Below are 18,999 nucleotides of genomic sequence, written 5' to 3' on the forward strand. Positions count from 1 at the left end.
TTCTGAAAATTCTACGCTTGATTCACTGCTGGTTTTGAGGAACTGTAGATGATGTTTGAGGTCACATTGAGAATTGGCTGGTTAAATTATCAGCTTCAGTGTTAGAGTGGTCTCCTCTGAGCGTGGTGCTGCTACATTAGTCGCCGACACTCAAGGTGCTAATGTAACACTGCGGCGTTGATAGGTGTGAATCAATCAGTGGATCACAAAGTGTTAACTCATCTTTTATGAAGTGGTAATCTTGTTCTTTTTTGGAGCTGTGTGCTCAGTTCTGGGAATTCCTCTGTGAGATTAAGGAGCTGCAGTGTGGACCATGCACTCACAGGATGTCATTCCCAATAAAAGAACAAGTGTTCCCAAGCATTTCCATTATTTTCCCCCAAGACATATTTTCAGAAATCTACGGGTCTATTATCCCACACCTCTAAAAGTTCAGTCTAAGGAGTTGGTTGCATTTTCTGCTTCTCTCTTTCCCTCTGGTAGCACAGATCCGGTGCCCTGGTCCCCAAAGAACTCAAACCCTGAAACTCTAGACTCCCCTAGAGAGGAGAAAGTCTGATCCGGAGTAACAGGGAGGCCTTGCCCTTAAGCGAGGGAGTGAGTCGCAAGCTGCAGAACCTGAATGCGAGGGACTGGGCAGCCTTGCTCTTAAGGGAGGGGGTTCCTTGCAATCTATTAAACCATTAACTTGCAAGAAATGTTGGACAGAACTCCGGTGAGTGGTCCTCCATGATTAGCTTTTCTATTTCTAGGATAACCCTCTAGTTTTGCAAGCGCATTCCACACGATGTTATTGTAGAACAATGTCAGGTCAAATAACTCATAGTGTCAGCTCATACAACAGCCTGAATAACCCAGAACCACACTGGACTCCATAAAGACTCATTACAGTAGAGCAGAGATCTTCCATAAGAACCTTGAAGCACCAGCTGTCGGCTAATGATGCCTTTCCTCCTCCTTTGGGTCAAAGGTTCTTCAATTATCCAGTGTGGCGTAATCCACATTCAAAAGATCCATCAGTGACCAATTGGAACTGTGGTAGCGCCAATTAACCTAATGCCTAGGGTCTGTGTAATGTAGACGGGCGGACGTGAAGACACTGCTCCACTACAAATGAGTTTAAGCAGGAAAGACTGCTGCCCTGTAATAGTACCTGAGGAACTAAGCAGCCAGGCAGCAATTTATTTCTCAAACTGCATTGTCCTTATTAGTCTGCACTACTGTGCATAAGTCAGAGACCACACTACATGGCCACTATGTAGAATCCTCTCATGAGAGCTGCTTTCAGTTCACACCACCCCAAAGGATCAGTCATAGATTGCAGTTGTTGGTTGCACTTTCTTTTTCTCATCCCAATATACAGTTAGTGCAAAAACCGCTATTCAAAGACCTAAACCTTGAACTACGCGGTGTGGAGGGAGATGAGTTTCAAAGTTTGGTATGAAGTGTGTTACCATAGTAACACCCAGTTAGTAGAAAACAGTGTTATATGTTAATATTTTGTGCACTAGGCTGCCAAACGTATTATTAAAATGAGTATAATTTATGGTATTGGTGTGTAGTACACAACCCTTGTCTTCCAGTGCTGTGATTGGAGGAACTCGGAAGAGGAGGTGGGTATCTTTGAAGTGTCTGAACCAGCAGAACAATTAGAACAGCTCATGTTTTCCAATTAGACAGGCCTCACAAAAACAGACTGGGTGGTCTTGTTTCACTGTGTGTGTGTTGGTAGGCTCCATATCCCCTGATTAATGTATACATGCACTGAACAAGTGAGCGTTCAATTTAAGTCCTGTTCCTCTGATGGGGGACACTTTTGGTAGGTTGCCAGGTCTTGCATATTTGTTACATATTCCTAGATCTCCTGAGCCTAATGAGGGGTTTTGAGTGGGAATTAATCAAACGAAAAGGCTAGTCTCCACAAATCCTCTTCAATCAAAGGGCTGTTGAATTAACACAGACTGTGTACATTAGGGAGCGCTGGCATAACCACCCAGCGTGACGCTGTAGGTGCTCATTTAATGGCGGTGAATTTGTCACGCACTTACAATCGGCCTCGCTCATCAGGGTAAATGATAACCCAATTCTGCTATCCTTGGCCGAGGGGTAGGGAATGTCCAAGGGTAAAGTTACTGAGGTAGTGCTGCCCAGGGGCATGAAGCAGAGCTTTATTCTGGTTCACCTTCCAGACTCATAATTGGCTGTGCTAAGAGAATAGCCTTAAAGTGCTAGAAATAGAGCTAGGAGCCCCCAGGAGGCCAATGGCAGAAGCTAACAAGGCAAATGACTGTTTAGGTCCTTTAGACTGTAGCACTTTGTGGAGGCGAGCGCTAACGGGCCACTTTCTTTAGGGACAGAAAGTCGAAACATCACAGTTCGAACGTATGTTGTTATTTAAACACTGACACAATTGTAAATAAACCAAAACAGTTATGGAACATTAAAGGTGCCCTACACACATTCACAAGAGAGCCTGTCTGTTACCGTAGTTCACCCATCTAGCCACCTGAGCTCACGCATCCTGGCCTGACCAGTGCAACAATAATATATTAGTAAAGGTGACCTCTGGTGGCAAGGCAGGTAAACAACAACCACAACAAAATGGCCATCCTGGTGTGGAGTGCAGTTGTCCATACCAGTTTTTATAAGACACGGAGTACACCTGTGCCAATGCCATATGTTCATGTTGAGGGCACTTCAGCTGTGGATGTTGAGGGAGAAGTTGCCACTGTTCTTTCACTCTCCCTGCCCCCAATTCTCCTGCCTGTCCAGTCAGAACTGTTTATATGTCAAGGACTTCATACTGATCAGTAGAAATATTGGACCCGGCTTTCTCAAGCCTCTCCGTATGAAGCCTGGCTCGCTGGGTTGAACTTGTGCGTTTTGTGACATCACAAACATGAGCAAATGCAAACAGGCTCCTTTCACAGACAGAAAAGCTGGTTTAAAGCTGTTCATTTCAAACTGCCAATTACGCACCAAAAGACTTCTACTCCAGTCAAGAGACATGGAGAGCACGTGATGAGCTGTGGTGTTGGAGGAGGGGGGGTGGGGCTTGTGTGTGTGTGGAGGGTCTCTGTGTGGCTCTCCGCTGGAGGAGGAGGAGGAGGAGGAGGAGGAGGCCACAGTGGATGTAAATTTAATTTGCTGAGCACGAGGCTGATCTACAGTGTCGCTCGTCCAGATGGCAGAGCCGGCGGATCCTGGAGCGCCACATCCATCACGTTGCCGATGTGATTTGTTTTTCCTGGCGGGAGATCCCGCTGCACTGTGCCCAAAGACTGAGGTGCTGGATCGATACCTCTCTTCTCCACCGTATCCCCTCTCCCTACCCCTCCCTCCATCTCTCCCTTCCATTATTCCCTTCCTTTTTTATCTCTCTTTGGCTTTGTCCTCTTTGAAAGAAGGAAGGGTGTGGTGGCTCATACCACAGGCTGCATTCCATGCTCTTCAGATCCAGAGAATGAAATGGTTATTAGCTTAGTATGTGCACTGGAGTAAACATCTGTAGCCTCTTTCTACAGAGGGCATAGTGTTCAGAATCCTTTCAGATATCTTAAATAACCCAGTCCAATTATTGATCCCTATTGCTCCCTAGGACACCCTTTGATCTCTATGCACCAAATATAATAATGCCATACCTGTATGCTGAACTGCTAGCAAGCAACTAGTGCTTTCAATATCTTTGCTATGATGTCCTCTGTGTTCATCATGTTTCCTATACCTGCATAAAAGAAGCTCTGGGCTGCTTTTATTGTTGGATGCACTGTATCATGCTGCATATTTCTTAAGCTCAGATGTAAACAGTCATGGCTTGTTTACGTAAATTGAGAAGAAGTGTTGTTATAATTCAATAATCCTGCTCTACTCAACTTTACTTGACTCTACACTCTGTTTGGTACCTGATCTCTGGTTCAGTTTCCGCTACCACAACTCCACACTAAAATGTAGCTGGTGATGTATCAAAAGAACATCTCTAGCAGGGACAGCAGGTTTTGGAAATAACAACAGAGATGGCAGAAACATCAAGCGATGTTTGCTCAATGTGTATTTGAAAATTACATGCTTCCAGGTACCAAACGTACCCAATGGACGACCAAAAACACATAGTAGAGTATGTACCATGCAGTGGAAAAGCACCAGAAGACTCGAAGTGATTCGCCTGCAGGCATTATTCAGCTCCACCAACACAAACAGTCCCACAGCTGGACTGTCGCCTGCACACTTGCTAATTTGTGTCGGTCTACATCCAGGCTGCTCTCAAGATGACTGCATACTATTTGACTCAAAGACCATTTCCAGAGTTTGTACAAAGGCCTGGATGTTTATTTGTATTTCTGGCAACCCAAAGTGAAAAATCAGCTTTACCCTAACCTTGAACCTATAACACTGAACTTAACTATAAACTCCAAAAGGTTAAAAACACACCTAACCCTAAACCTATCCCTAAACCTGATGTGTTTGTGTAACACTGTTGCTAACAGACAACAGCACTGTTTCTGTAGCACTGTAGGTTCAAAACGGTGAGTTTGAGTGGATTTAGTCAAAAGGCGCCACAAGTGAACTGAGGAGTATTCATCTAGTATTTGAACCCACCCAATGCCCAAGGTCGCTGGCCCCATTTAAAATTCCTTTGTGTGATATTGATGAATAGAACACTCCTGTAAAGCAGAGTGATACATATAGGTTAAACATTCCCAGTGCTCTTACACTATACATCTGAGCTCCTGCCATGCCTCTTGCCAAATTAAATGATTCTGTCAGGACACACTGATATATAACAGTGTATGTCCACTGTATACTTGTTTTTTTAAGAAATTTGCATTTTATTTTACAAAATAAATGTCTTATTCAAGCCTGGACACATTCACTGAAGTCTTACCGGACCCTGCACGAGTCCTCCATCTTAATGATGTTCCCTGACAGCTCGGTATGACCCGAATCATTGTCTTTGACCTCGCTCATCAAACACGCTGACCCTACAGCCTCATCCATATTTCATAAGCGTGGGCCTGAGTTATAATCCACGAATAACCACAACGTAAACATCCTTGCGCTGCTGAGCATAGATGGATGGAGGGGGCGACCTTGACCTGAAGATGTTCGGTAACATCTGGGTTGCTCTATACATGCAATATCTCCACGTATGTGATGAGCTGATGCTACAGGTTCAGATAAAGCATGCTAGAGTGGAGGACCCTCTAAATGCATGTGGAAATTTACTACTGATTATGTCTAGCATGTACGTCCATTAAAACACGCTCAGCAACTCGAACGGTTCACAAGCAGAGAAGGAGATATGTTAGGAACGATTGATTTATTTACATTGCCTCACAATTTGGTCCTGTGCTTGTCTTTATTTACATTTAAAGACAAAAATGGGGTTCTAATATAAATAGTCTGTAATAACAGTGTAGTTACACATTAATTGTAATGTAAAGACAGTGTAATTACTATGATATAGTTACTATTATATATGTAATAAGTTTATTAGCTTCAGGTCTTGCACATACAATTAAAGTTTTTTTTACATGTGTAATTACATAGTTATTAGAGTATCAACACAAAGCAGGACTGTAAATCTGACTACTTACCGACTCTGAACCTGAATAAGGTTATTACACATTTATGAGGATGTTATTACACTGAAACGATGAAGCAAAATGACCAGACACCTCAGGCCTAATCAACACTTTCCTGCTCCAGTCTCTGAAAGCCTCCAGAAAGCTTAGAACTGGCCAAGTTTGGTCACAGAATGAAAGCAAAGTTAGCATTTTAGCAGACATTATGTGGAGTTGTGAAGCGGGGCCTGGAGCAGGTCCGGCCTCATTAATCTGAGACGTCTTAAAGAACCGGGGTTGAGCTGGCAGACCGGGCCGATAGCGCTCATTAATCTGCCTCCACTCCGAGCCCAAATAGATGCAATGCATCACGCATTCCGAGATTCAAAGTTCAGTGTGGCGATGCTGAATTAGCACCGTATTTTGATGTATTTAGCAGAGTCGCAAGGTCGCCGCAACTCCGGATCGCTCCCATTTCAAGGTAAATCATTTCTATGAAAGAGGAAGGCTCAAGGGAACGAGCTCAAGGTTCTGCTTTGAGAGCGGGAACGCTTTGCCGTCACCCCAGGGTGGCCACACGGTAGTAAAAGGATAACGGTGTAGCCCTTAAAATGACTAATTGCTGGGAGAAAATCGATTCCTAAAAGCCATCTGTGCTAAAGGGCATGGGCACCAGGTTCTGCCACAATAAATCTTTGAATGCCAGGCCTGACAAATTGAAAATAAAAGTTTGAATGCCCGAGAGCTGAATGATGTTAACCTTGATTCTGATTGAGCTGCTGAGGGCGTGATTTCAACATGTTGAACTTCCAGGTTCAGGGCCAGCCATCATCGCCGCTAACAACCCTGTCACCATGCTCTTCGATCGGGCCGAGATTGATCATCACGACCCTTAATAGGACCATGTTTCATGTCTGGAGAGGCACCCTCTGTGATTTTGTAGTGTGGCAGGAAGCGATCACTCAAAGTACAGTATAAGCCCCTTCCCTTGGTTATACTTCAGATGACAATTGATTCAGAGGAGCTCACATATTGGTAGGTGGATTGGCAGTGGGACTACATCCACAAGTGTTGATGGACTGGAACCCTGCCCAGGCTGTGTGCCTGCCTTGTGACCAATGACACTGGGTAGGCTCTGGACTCACCAAGACCCTGATCAGGATGAACCCATTACACAAGATGAATGGATGAAGTACAGTCCCATGCTTCAGGCAGTTGCTGGGTAACACTGTAATGTCAGAAACTGCAGGGGATTGTTCTGTCCATCCCCCCGCCACCCCCCAATCCCTCCAACTCCCCTGTAGAGCTTGATGGAGGTGGCATTCTGGGAGCTCCTGCTTGTGAGCAGTGACCTGTCGGAGTGTCCCGGAGGAGGGGAGTGCTTTTCACCTACCTCCACACACACATACACACACACACACACACACACACACACACACACACAACCCCTCTGTCTGTTGTTTACTCCCCAGTCTAATGTGATGAATGCTCGCTGGCATGCTGCACAGCTCTGTGGAAATAAAGCTGAAAGTCAGGAGGACGTCGGAGGCATCTGAAGGTTCTGGGCCTTGTTCCCTCCCTCCCTCTCTTTGCATCGCTGCTAACACGCTAACACTTTTCCCCGCGAAAGGCAGCATGTTTATTTTGCGGGGATTTGTGTTTCAACGTCTGGCTTAAGTCGCTGCGTAAACAGTGTCAGGCTCGATTTAAGGCTCGAGGAAAAAAAATAAGCGAAGGCTGGAGCATGAGTGCCTGCTAGCAGTTGCATGAACAGAGGTGGGGGGGTGGAGTGGAGGGTTGTTTGTAAAGCTGTCCATGGCCTTTGGCTCTTCTGGGCTACGTCCAGATGCCATGGTTGGACTTATCCATGCATTCTCCAATGTAAACAAGGCTGAAGATTTGCTGCTAGAAAGGCATAATAACTCACTACATACAGCTTCAATCCTTGCAGGGTTGCATTGATCTTCGATAAGACCCTTAAGGATCATCTCCAGAAAAACAACTGACCAATAAGAAGAATTCCAGGAGGAATATCCAGAATCTGGAAAGGTGGAGAGCCTACATTTGGTAACATTTCAATCCACAGGAATGTTATTGCACATTCGTAATACATTTATTAAGCTCTATCAAACTATTTCTAATAACCCTTGCACCATGTATTAAGTGTCCCAATGATAACATTTGTGGTTATTACTATTTTATTAAGCAGTAATTAGCATTAATAATCCTTCTAACTTGATAAGGCTTAATATTGAATCATTTTCCAGTTGAGCAGAAAATCAATGTGTGTTCTGGACAATAACAAGCCACCTTTGTTACTACTCAATTACATAGTAATTAACAGGTAGTGAATTGCCAAATACTAGATGCTTATTCCTAGGTTGTTGTAGTTAATACTAGGAAAGGCTCCACCCCTCATCCTCCACCAGCTCATGACTGTAAACAAACAGGTGGGCAGAAGGTCAGTGAGGACAACTGTTTGCAGTTGTTACAAGATTCAAGGCAGAGTCCCTGGAGGAAGCGTAGGACTTGACTTTATTTAAAAGTGAGCAGTTGTTACTGAACCTGAGGCTGAACACAGGAGTGTGGTGGGTGAGAGCCATACATCTTCCCCCAGTCCACTGTCAATGCACACTGAGGCTCTAACAAGCCCCAAGACCCAAAGGGAAATGAAGACTCTCACATGCACCTGTAGGGAAGGTCTGTCAACCCTGCTACCGCCTGCTATTAAAGGAACACCTCAACCAGGAATGGACATCGTTGCTAACAATAAATGGAAGCTGGTGGCAAAAGGAATTAATTATAGCCAGCTCCAGGCTAAGCAGGTTGAAGCAGTTCCAAATATATATCACAATTAAACAGACACCTCGGCTAAAATGAAACATCTCGAACGCTATATCTGACCACTGCAGCAGGGGTGGTCTTCATAGTGTGCAAAAACCCACCTTCAGTTACATGCTACATTTAAAACAACCAAGAAGTTGCTTAAGACAGTTGATTTTGTAAAAAAAAAAAAAAAGACTAGAAGACAGTTCCTAAGATTCAATTTGTAAATTGTAATTATAATATGAATATCAGATAACCCAGCAGGAACAATCATTTTTACAGCTTTTACATAACCCTAAACCTAACGTAAACGTAAATCTAACCCCCAAATGGTGAGATATATTAGTGTTTAGTTTGTATAATGCCCTCACAAATAGAAAACTGATTTAATGAAACAACACCCCCACTGGACAGAAGCATTCTTAGGGGATGTAAAATAATTATGCACCACTGAAAATCATAACACATGAATGTAAGGAGTAGCTGGACTGCTCATTTTCATAATACATGTACTAATACTTGGGGCAGCACGGTGGTCACACAGCTCCAGGGACCTGGAGGTTATGGGTTCGATTCCCGCTCCGGGTGACTGTCTGTGAGGAGTTGGTGTGTTCTCCCTGTGTCCGCGTGGGTTTCCTCCGGGTGCTCCGGTTTCTTCCCACAGTCCAAAAACACACGTTGGTAGGTGGATTGGCGACAGGTGTGAATGTGTGTGTGTGTCTGTTTTGGCCTGTGAAGGACTGGCGCCCCCTTCAGGATGTGTTCCTGCCTTGTACCCAATGATTCCAGGTAGGCTCTGGACCCACCGCAACCCTGAACTGGATAAGTGCTTACAGATAATGAATGGGTGGATAGATGTACTAATACTTGGTGATCTATATACTGTACTGCAAATATACAGGTCTAATCAACATTTTAAAACATTAAGGCTAACTCCCCTGTTAATCTTGGCCCACCCTTAACTGTCCCACATGACCTCTCACACTTCAGCTTCAGTGTTGGACGTTAATCCTGAGCAGTCTTTACCGGGACAACCAGAATAGCCCATATAGACACATGGATAATTCATAAGGAAGAGTCTTCTGCTAAAGGCAACATGGCATACTATTCAAATATTCCTTGTGTCCCATCTGGCCGAGGTGTACTCTTCAAACCACTGAGTGAACCATCACTCTCCCTACAGCAAAAGCCTATTAGCCAGCTGAGGGACATGTGGGTTAACTTTGCAAGAAAATGGATGACATTCTTGGGAAGACTTGAGTGGATTCTCATGAAAGGTCTCCTCAAAATTAACCACTTGGGTAAGGCCAAGCTCCATGGTAACATGTCACTCAAGGTCAAACATGTAGTTTAAACCACTTCCTTGTTGCCTCCAGGTTCTGTCTGCTGGAAGTATTTGGTTGGTAGACCATCCTCAGTCCAGCAGAAACTCACTCAGTCCAGCACTTTAAAAACTCATGAAGCTACTGTTGTGTCTGATCCACTCGCACCAACCCACCACCATGTCTGGGTCACTGTAGCCCTGACAATGTGATGCCAGTCAAATCATACCTGCATTTGTGGTGGTCCTGTCTGTGGGGGGAACAAGGTGAAGAACAAGGTGCGAGAAACGTTGTTGTGTTTCTGCGAAATTCCTTTTTTACAGTGGTTTAGAAGGGAACCATAGTTTGTGTTCAATATTCCAGCGTACGGTGCATTTGGATGTGGTTTTAATCAGCGAACGATGAGGAAAGATGCTCAGACACAGCTGTGGATTAGAAAACGAGGGGACAGCCCAACATCGCTTTCCGACGACTGATTAGGAATTCCGATTAGCTCCTCTCTCTCGTCATGAGAAGCTCATTAGGAACAGGCGGCGGGACGCGAGACGCCTCACACATGCCAATAAGGATCAAAAGGAACAGCTGCTTTCCAGTGTAGATTAGATCGAGCAGGAGGTCGCGAGCACCAGGCTTTTATGGAAACAGGATTCATAACCACTTCTGAAACAACTCGCAAATACACAGCTGCATTTGATCTCACCAAACAGCTATGTGTGGATTTACTGACAATGCACTGCTGCCTCTAAAGGGGTATGGAAAAGTGTGTGTGTGTGTGTATATACATATATCTGAATCAGCTTTAAGCTTAGTTACTAAGTCTGAACTACACTTCTAAGAACGTTTCCTAAGCCTTACTGGGCTAGGATGCATCTTAAGAGAATGTGCAAAGGATTCTATGAGGAATTACCCTCTAGTTTAAATGTTACGGTCAACAATGTTACGGTTACAGTTAGGTTTATAGTTAGGGTAATGGTTAGAGGTGGGGTTAAGTTTAGGGCTGAGGCCTTTCAGCCCTGTCTCAGGTGGTCTGACATGCCTTGATATTTTTACAAGTTTGTTCCCAAAGCTCTACACATGCTAATATTCAGCACAAACCCAGCATCAATAGTGTGAGAGACGTCTGTATGGCATTCATCTGTTTTCTTGTTTAAATTAACTCTAAGGTTTTCAAAGGTAGTGATATATTGAGAAAAAACACATTGTGAACTTTTAAGAAGCTTTCTTTAAAGTGCTGCGCTCTTTAAAAACGAGTGTTTTTCTACACATTGGTGTTAACAGCTTTCTGATATTTTAATTATTTTTTCTATGAATCTGATTTGACACTGTATTTTTCTAAACCTGTGGCTCACACATTGAAAAATCATGTCACATAGGTGAGAAGCGCCCTCCCCACTCCCCAAAGATAATGGCCCATTAGCTCCCACCCCATCAGTGAGATCAGCTGAATTGCTTATTTGTAAATTGTGTTATTTTAATTATTTAGCAAAGACACAGACTGCTTTGGAGCAACAAAGCCATAAATATGAGCTTCTTTTGACTGTTTGAATGCAGCAGAGAGCATCCAAACTTTACCACAAGCCAGTGAACTCTGTAGCTGGAAAATACTACTGGAATATGGTAGCGTCTAAGCTAATAAGCGCCAAACAGGCTTCCAGAAATGTCAAATATATTTCACTTACTCATCACAAAATAAAGCCGTTCCTCCTCAGGCAGTTGAAGGGCGTGATTGGACCAATCATAAGTCTACTATTTTGGCATGACATGTAGGAGGATTCATGTTGGATGAGTACCAGAGCCAGAAGTGCGTATACATGGATTTGCAGCGAGCCAATCAGAATGCAACTGGCTGAATCCTGACTACCGCACTGAAGGCATCTGATACACGGAGTGTCTGTGGCTGAGACTAGCTTCAGGGTTATGGCCACAACTAGGGTTAAATGCAGGGTTAAGTTGGATTTGTCATGCAGTGTAGGCCTCCAAGAAGTGTGACCTGTGCTTGGTACAGCCTGCACAAATCTGGGGAATAGCTGCTTTGGCACTTTTTTCAAAGACTGCACAGAAAATCCACACTTGGACTTAACACTTAAGATTGCAAAGCACCTTCACTGCCCGCTTTTGTGCTTAGGAATGACAAAGACCAGCAGAATTAGCAAGATCAGTCCTCTAGGGCCGCCAGGTTTAGGGCCTTCTGCTTTTCCACAGAAGCTTACAAATAACATTGCAAGTGTTTAAACCAGAGCATTTTGCTGGTTGCATTGGCTGTCGTTCAATATTCAGTTCGATGCAGGATGTGAGTTTCTTGGCAGCTCTTTCACGCCGCGGCAAATGGATGATGAGAGGCAGTTTTTCATTGAAAAATGATTTGGCCCAACAGCACTGCAGGTTTCAGCCGGTACCTGGGACGAGGCACCTGGCAGCCTGAAAATAACTGAACACTGCTGCATTCTTGGACTTTATTTTTTGCTTACTGCAAAGCACAGACGGCAGCTTATGAATCCGCTGCACCTTGGCCTCGCCGAAAACGACCATGTTCCAGTGCAGCACACGACGTGTTTAATAACAGGAACAGAATCTACTCAGCTCAATTCCTGCACGCCAGCACTTCTTCGCATTCGTGGCCAAAAAGCCCAAAACCTACAGGGTCCTCGGCCTTCAAACAAACAGCCTGCATTATTCAGAATGGCCCTGACCAAGGAAGCGGCGCTCTGCAGTCCATGCAGCACTTTTAAACAGCTGCTTCCACTGTGCACTTCTCACCCTTCACACCACCTCCTCATTTGTGAAAAAAAATGTGGTCCCCAACTGCAGTGAAAGATCATATTTCTTACCACTGGGAACTGCTCGCTATGATATGATCATTATCCCAAATCAAATCTAGGACCTGGAGGCTTTCTGCAGTCCTCTCCTCCATCTCCACTGACCATGGATCCCTCAAATACAGCATGGGACCTCATAAAATCCATCCACAGGGAGGCCATCTCAGCAACAGTTCCAGGTAATTATTTCCATGCATACAAACTAGGCTCCTAACTCACTGAACTGTTAATTGTACAGGCGTCATTAGTGTTTCTAAAGCATGTTGCAACTGGTCACATCTCAAAATCATGGGTATATCTCCCCACCCGTTGAGTGAGGGGAAGCCCTGAACCCTGCAGACACTGAACCTTCAACTTTAAAGAGCAGGGTGGACTTGCCCTTAAGCGAGGGAATACCTCACACCCTGCGGAAGCTGAGCGAGCAATCTTCAGAGAGCAATTTCGACTCCAGAGGTGGTATTTGAACTGCATCAGCAGTCTACCAACTGAGCAAAGCCAGATTACACACCGCCTCTGACAAGTTGAAAGTTGCCTTCTGAGATTACACATCCCGGGGGCATCATTAGAGCCACTTTACTGGGGCACGTGTCCCAGTAAAACAATGCTGTGCCCCACTACAATCATGATGGTTAAAAGTGCATTATACCTTGAATCGCTGAGTAGAACTACAGGAATTATATTTCCCATAATGCTTCAGCTTCTTTTAGTCAGAGTCAGGTTACTTCAGGTTTTGACATTTACACACATCTCTCACATTTTCACTGAGATCTGTAGTACCACAATCAGGCCACTGGACACCCCCCCCCACCCCCTTACATCACCTTAAGTTTTATGGTAATTCATACATAAAAATCACAGATATTCACCATATTTGTTCTGTGATTAGTAGTTGCAATACTGCAGTGATCAGCTGAAACTCTTTTGGGTTGTGTTTTCTGGAGATTGGAACTGTGCACGTCTCCGGATTCTGCTCTGGGAAACTTCCAGCCTTCTGGCAAGAGTAATGAGATGCTGATATATTCAGCACTATGTTAAACAGCAGCAGTACATTCTAATAAATATGTAAATATACAGGACGTGTGAGACGTCGGTTCTGAAGACATCATGCTAAAGTCTTAATCAGGACTTGCTGAAACGGGCTTTTATGGAGGATCTGAATGGACACGAGTTAAAGCAAGTGCAGCCACTTCCGTGTGGACACCCTGCATCTCACTTCTCTCTTCCTTCCATTACACAAAGATTTCACGATTCCTACTTCCGTTTAACAGACTCGACCAAACCTCACAACTTTCAGCAACAATATGGCAGCTTTCCTTATATGGGCATGACTGGGCCAGCTCCTTTCGTATCTGGTCAACGAAGACCTCCAGGCTCATCACTAAAGCCCTGCTCAGGTTCCTTGGAGCCGGACGCATAATAAACACCAGGACCAACAACAGAACTAGAAAAGACCGCCCGCCTGCGTGATTAAACACTCCGATTCTGTAGGACGGGAAAACGCTGGCAGAAAACACCCTCGGCTCATGTGTGAAGACAGGAGGAGATGTGTGAACGCCTGCTTCCTCCACCACCCGCTGCTTCAGAGGCCTGCTGGGAAACGTAGGAGGAAGGGCTGCTTCCCATCCGACTTCATACAAATCTTCACAAACCCTATGGCGCACGGTGGGTTGTTTTTACTGCATGGTGGTACTTGGCGGTTCTGACCACACTCTTGATTCACTTGTATTACATCACTATCTTGAATCTGGCAAAACCACAGTCACCCATCTTGTGCAGTAGCTCTCCAATGGCTGTCCACGTATCCCAGCCTGTGTTTAGCTTCCCCACACGGCTCCCACACTCCAACCTTAGCTACGTCCACTGCAGTGACGTCCAGTCTAGTCCAATGGGGAACAAGAATCTGAATGGATTTTGAAGTCACACCTAAACCTCCCTGTAATCTGTAAAGATATGAGAATACGCAGAACCCAAACACTTCCCAGGGCACGTCTGGCCCACAGCCCACCCACCCTCTTCCCTCCGAGCCTTTCTTTCCCTAAATTTGTAGCGAGAAATTCGGTCTACGCTCTGAAATCAATAGCGGTGACGGGCCAACTCCTACTCCAGGCAAAAAAGATGAGGAAGATAAATTGTCTGCGCATCAGCAGAGCCAATCAGAGACTAGAGAGCTGACGAGGGAAGAGTAAGGGCTCTGTGTGTGTGTGTGTGAGAGAGAGAGAGAGTTAGAGAAGGCCTCGCTAGTTCTGTCCAGCTGAAGTGCTGCTGAGACTCATTACACTGTTCTGTACAAAACGCTAAGGTCCAGCTGTGTGTGGAACAGTCACTCCAGAGTAAACAACATAAGCAGGTAGTGTCGCTACCACACAGCTGCAGGGCCTCGGGGTCCTGGGTTTGATCCTGGCTCCTCAGGTCACTCTCATTCACACACTTGTGTATCTGGCATGTGATGACTGACAGGGGCAGAGAAATAGCCATCATCTGGGAGACCTCTGCGGAGATGCACGAGGCCCTGCCGCTCATGATCATACCCCATGCCCAAATACTGCCTTGTTCCCCATGCCCTTATTAGGGCGATAATAGACAATGACAGAATGGCCTTGTCTTTCATATTTAGGGATCAGATGCAAGCTACACACATTTTATAGGGTGTAGTGTTACGACTGGGAAAGAGCGGGACCTGTCTATATATCTTCAGGAGGTTACAGCACTGCTTTCTTCACACTCTCCTGTCTGTTCTGATTTAACTTCCAAGCTCAGCTCCAAATGGACGCTCTCTTCTGTCCACCCCTGCCGAGAAAGACCTGTTCCAGGCAGATATTCAAATCATCACCACTCATTGAAATACCTATTTGTGGAAAACGCACCTAATACATGCAGGAGCTAGCCGGAAGAAGATTAAAGTGCCCCCCTACCCCCACCTTCTCTCTATATATCTCTCTCTCTCTATATCTTTCTCTCTCGCTCCTTTTGTCTTCCATTCCTAGCTTTGTGTCTTTCTCACGCCACATGGGAGGCAATTTAAGGGTCCGTCACTAATCACACTCGGGGAGGCAGCCGCCATGAATTATTGATGCGATGTGTGTGTGATGAAAGGCTGCAAACGCCATGAAGGATGCCATTACACACACACACACACACACAAAACAAATAAACACACACACCCAGCAGGATTAATTAGAGCAAATCAAGGAAGAATGGGACAAAAAAGCACAGGAGCAATTGTTTCACAGGCAGAAAAGAGAGAGAGAGAGAGAGAGAAAGAAAGAGAAAGAAAGAGAGAGAGAGAGAAAGAGAAATAGAGAGAGAGAAAAAGAAAGAGAGAGAGACAGAGAGAAAATAGAGAGATGTGATGTGGAGAGGAAAAGAGGAAAAAAGAGAAAGACAGAAAATAAAAATGAGTAGCGATAGAAGTACAGAATAATTGAGATCAAGATAAAGGCACAGAGAGAGAGAGAGAGAGAGAGAGAGAGAGAGAGAGAGAGAGATAGAGAGAGAAGAAAGTTAGAGAATGAGAGAAAGAGAGAGGGAGAGAGAGAAAGAGAGAGAAAAAAAAAAAATATATATATATATATATATATATATATATGTATATATATATATATATATATATATATATATATATATATATATATATATATATATATATATATATATTGCCAGTCTCTCTCTCTCTCTCTCTCTCTCTCTCTCACACACACACACACACACACACACACACACAAGCATAGGAAGGTCAAGCCCACCAAAAGAATAGACACAGTCCTTCAGACTAAACCCACTCAGACCACACTGCAGTAACTCCACTTTTACTAAGTGGTCCTTCTGACAATCACACTATCTTCAAACACATCTGAATCCAGTAGGAGTCTATAGTGTGTTGCTTCCATGGTCTGAATAATGCAGAAGACCATAAACAGTGTGTATTGCAGTGGCTGAAGGGCAGTTTTCTTCAGTGCGGCTGAAGGGGATGGAGTGATGGATATAGACTGTCATTCCGAGTGTATGTCCCCCACTCTAGGCTAACACAGGTGTCTGACATCACATCCAGCTCCATCAGTCATGTCAGAGCTGAACCCCCTCGGAACCCCCCAGCACTACGACCCTTACACCGGTCACTCATCTGACACCAGCAGGATGGGCCACACAGAGGATCATAGAAAATTACCTGAGGTATCCTGTTTTGTCAAATTTCACCATGAGTCAGGTCAATATGACTCTTTAGGAAATGATTCAGTGCACCATTAGCTCTCAGGTTTCACCATGATTCAATTCACTGGTGATTCATTTCCAAATAATTCTGCATTTAATAAAGTTTCAAAACCATTCATATCAGCTGTGATTCACTAAATGATTCAGTGCAACACCAGCACAATTCAGTTCATATATGATTTAAAAAAGAGTCAGTGCAGCATTAGCTCTTAGCTTTGAGCATGATCCAATTCACAGATGATTCATTTCCCACTGATACTACTTTTAATGTAATCTTAAGTCGCACTAAAATTATTATTATTTTTTTAACAAATAAATTCAGTACATTATGAAATCTTTATACACACATTCAGCGCATTATGAAGTCTCAAATTTCCCCATGATTTGATTAATTTGTGATTCTTTATTAAATGATTCAAGGTATAATATAGTCTCAATTTTCACCACAATTCAGTTAATTCAATTCTTTACTATTCAATTCCTCCAGGGGCCTGGAGGTTGTGGGTTCGATTTCCGCTCCGGGTGACTGTCTGTGAGGAGTTGGTGTGTTCTCCCCGTGTCCGCATGGGTTTCCTCCCAGTGCTCCGGTTTCCTCCCACAGTCCAAAAACACACATTGGTAGGTGGATTAGCGACTCAAAAGTGTCCGTAGGTTTGAGTGTGTGATTGACTGTGTGAGTGTGTGTGTTGCCCTGTGAAGGACTGGCGCCCCCTCCAGGGTGTATTCCCGCCTTGCGCCCAATGATTCCAGGTAGGCTCTGGACCCACTGCGACCCTGAATTGGATAAGCGGTTACAGATAATGAATGAATGAATAAGTGATTCAGTGTATCATGTAGTCTCACTGAACAATGATTCAGTCAATATTTAGCCTTAGGATTAAGAAATTAACAATGATTATAGGACTCAAAATTAAAAGTCTGTAATACTTAACGCAGGTGTATATTTGATGTAAGAAAAACACCAATATTCAAGTTATTTCTTGCCATTTACCGTGAAACAGAGCCACTCCTACGTTCTAGAAACTCAAGCAAAGCTCATCTCAAGTTTGACCAGTTCTAATTAGGTCCGTCAGTAGGGAGTGGACACCTGATAAACGGCCATTCCAATGGCTCCAAATGATCTCTGCTCAATGCTAATTGCAACCAGGTTACAAGCTCAAGCCAAAGAGGCACCTGTGAGTTACGCCTGAAGGGTTGCTAAGAAGGTGAGAAAAGACAAGAAACACTCTGCTCGTTACTTTAACACATGACTAAGCCAAGCCGGAGGTCTGTGACCTTTACCCAGAGTTCATCAGCTCTTTCCCAATTAGTGGAACATGTACAGGGGTCAGCCAGGAAGGTCCTCTGTGTCTCAGAAGAACGACGACCTTGTTTCCTCCTGAAATCACATCGTTTCTTACTCTACTGAGAGTCAGGATTGGTTTCAGTTTTCCTAAAGTGTATAAATCCAACAGGTGTTAGCAGTGTGTTTTGTGCTGGTAAGATTGGATCAGACACAGCAGTGCTGCTGGACTTTTAAACACTGTTTCCACTGACACACCTACCTCGTTGGTCCACCTGGTAGATGTAAAGTCACAGACTGTTGCTGCAAGGTCTTAGTTTGTGTGCATCAGTGGACACAGGACGCCACCTACAGGTTGCTGTTGAGTGGACATTTCTGTTGACAGACTACTCTCAGTCCAGCAATGACACTGAGGACTTGTAAACCTCCAGCATCACTGCTGTGTCTGATCCTCTCAAACCAGCACAACACACGCTAACATGTTTACTGTGTAACTTAGAGCTAACATTTCACTGTTTTAGCTGATTGTTGTTTATCACTCTTAAAGGCACGGTAACACAAATAGGCTCTTTGATGATAAGGGATGAGGAAAGGCTATAAAGTGGAAACTTTAAAAGAATTATGACCACTTTCTCTTAAGAGCACATCATATGAGCTGAAGATAATGAAGGCTATGAAGCTGTCTAGTGGGTTAAATATGTAATTATGGATCTTTACAGCCCTCTAGTCTCATCATGACTCCACCAGTAATCAGAAAGAAGAAGAATAAAAGCTGAATACTGAAGGCAGGTTTCCCCCACTGTGCACTGCAGAGGGATGGGCCACTTTCAGAGACCAAAGTGACTTTTCAAACCTGGAGAAAACTCCTGAGTGTGACTGAAATTCAAGGTCACTCTCTTTGACTGAAATCTATGCTCATTGATTTTTCATGCTTTTTTTTTTTTTAGTAGTTCTGCATCATTTAAGAGCCTTTGTCTCCTGAC

At 44.2% G+C, this 18,999-nt stretch overlaps 1 protein-coding gene across 1 annotated transcript in view; it reads right to left on the reverse strand.

Moving 5' to 3' along the window:
- Nucleotides 1–18,999, reverse strand: part of LOC136674798 (neurexin-1a-like) — a 353,645-nt gene that overhangs the window by 19,721 nt on the left and 314,925 nt on the right.

This window comes from Hoplias malabaricus, chromosome 2 (genome assembly GCF_029633855.1).
Source record: "Hoplias malabaricus isolate fHopMal1 chromosome 2, fHopMal1.hap1, whole genome shotgun sequence".
NCBI lineage: Eukaryota > Metazoa > Chordata > Actinopteri > Characiformes > Erythrinidae > Hoplias > Hoplias malabaricus.